Here is a 1930-nt window from a genome sequence, read left to right as displayed (position 1 = left end):
TTATTTATTTATTTATTTTCAGAGCTGAGGTCCCAACCCAGGGCCTTGTGCTTGCCAGGCAAGCACTCTACCACTGAGCTAAATCCCCAACCCCAACACTTAACTTTTAAATTTCATTTAAAACTTTAAATAATGGCCGGGGCATGGTGATGCACACTTTAATCTCAGAACTCAGAGCTCTTTGAGTTCCAAGTCAGCCTGATCTACATAGCGAGTCTGTTTAAAAAAAAAAAAAGTTTAAATCATGTTGGACTACCTGCTGCAATGTCATTTGGTCAACTTCGTGAAAACACCGCTCCGCACTGAGTAGTTTGAGAAAGCAAATTCTCAATGCCTTCAATTTTAAAAAAAGAAACACGATTCTGTTCGAAATGGTTAAGAACGTCTGCATATGAGTTCTAGGACAGTGTAGCTGCAAGGCCGAGGCTGGGTTGCAGAGCACACACCTGGGATACCCTAGTGGCGCCCAAGCACCAGGACTACAAACCTCGGCCTGAACCACAGAACACCTAATTGGGCAGGCACGCAGACCACACGCGCAGGCGCACAAGAGTCCTAGGGGGGTAGTATCTCACCACACTGTTCGCTTCCGCGCTGGGCGCCAAATAAGTCTCCAGGCCCGCCCGGCCCGTGCGTGCGCGGCCTCGGTGTTGCGTCACTAGGAAGCGCGCGCCCGAGCCGCCGCCGCCGCCGCCGCCGCCGCCGAATCCCCAACAAGGAGCGAAGGCTGCGGCCGCCACCGCCACCACCCGCCGCCGCATCCGTCACAGCCGGGCGCCGGAGCAGGCCCGTGTGGGCCCAGGTAAGCGGCATCGGCGCGCCCGCGCACCCCCGCGGCGAGGCTTCTCGCGCCGCTCACGCGCCGCCGTCCAGTCAGGGGTCCCTGCGGAGCGTCAGGACGTTACGGCGGGGGGAGGGGAGGCCGGGGGAGGGGCGGCGGGCGCGCGAGGGCGGCGGCGGCGTCAGGCGCGGCGGCGTCAGGCTGGCGGGCGGGCGCGGGCGCCTGGCGGGAGGGCTCGCGAAGGCGGCTCGCTTCCGGTCTCCATCTTGGCCTCGCCAGAGGCAGGGTCGGGTCGTCCGTGAAAGCCGAGGCGGAAGNGGCTGGAGGAATGGGGAGCGGTTAGGCGGGAGTGGTGGTGTTTGGGACCCATCGGTGGGCACCAGATGGGTCGGGTTCCTGAGGGCGGGTGGNAAGATTGGGAACCACTCATGGGTGGGACCCGTATTGCTGGACCCCTGGCTTGGAACTGAATCTAGAGACCCATGAGTAGGGNCCAGGATCATCAGGATAGGGACTCGTTATCAGTGGAACCATGTCAGGTGGGAACCGCGTTGATGGGGACCCATTTGTAGAACTGTGTGGTTGGGGATTATTTTGAGTGGATAATCTTATTGCTGGGAACCGAATCCGTTGGCCCAGTTTTAGTCACGATTGTTGACATTTTTAGGTATTTAGTTGGTTACTTCACTGCTGAGCCAACGTTCTCTGTCTTGAAAACATTTCAAACCCAACAGTTTCAAATTATCATTCTTAATAAGTTAAAATTAAATCGATAACATGACTACCTGTTTAGTTTGTTTCTTCATAGGAAATACGGAAAGCTTTCTGGGAAGACATCCTGGAGTACACATACATACATACCATTTGGATATAAAATGGAGAGTGCCAAGAACAAACATGTCAGTGTATGTGACTGAGAAAAACAAACCTAGGCCATAGACTAACCCACTTNGTGACCTACCTGAAAAGATATTTAGGTGTCCCTTCTGTGCCAGGAGACCAACTCATGGAATGGGCTTGCCATATGGTAAGGTTTACTAGTCCCTACATTTCATCTTCCCACCTCCCTGCCTTCCTAGACAGTTTTAATATCTAGACTGAGGCCATAATCCCAGCATGTGGGAAACATGCAGATGGGTTTCTGAGTTC

General features: G+C 54.4%; 1 protein-coding gene across 4 annotated transcripts in view; it reads left to right on the top strand.

Annotated features, from left to right (window-relative positions):
* The first annotated feature begins 719 nt into the window (after nucleotides 1-719).
* Nucleotides 720-1930, top strand: part of Gmeb2 (glucocorticoid modulatory element binding protein 2) — a 38908-nt gene continuing 37697 nt past the window's right edge. The window contains exons 1-2 of one of the 4 annotated variants that reach the window (XM_029474086.1): nucleotides 721-802; nucleotides 1590-1808. The gene's annotated coding sequence lies outside the window, so the exon portion shown is untranslated. Of the gene's footprint in view, nucleotides 803-1024; nucleotides 1809-1930 lie in introns of those variants that run through there. The other 3 variants (XM_021156485.2, XM_021156488.2, XM_021156486.2) reach the window with 3 other exon arrangements.

Source organism: Mus caroli, chromosome 2, assembly GCF_900094665.2.
Source record: "Mus caroli chromosome 2, CAROLI_EIJ_v1.1, whole genome shotgun sequence".
Taxonomy (NCBI): domain Eukaryota; kingdom Metazoa; phylum Chordata; class Mammalia; order Rodentia; family Muridae; genus Mus; species Mus caroli.
This window is presented reverse-complemented; position numbering and strand designations above follow the sequence as displayed.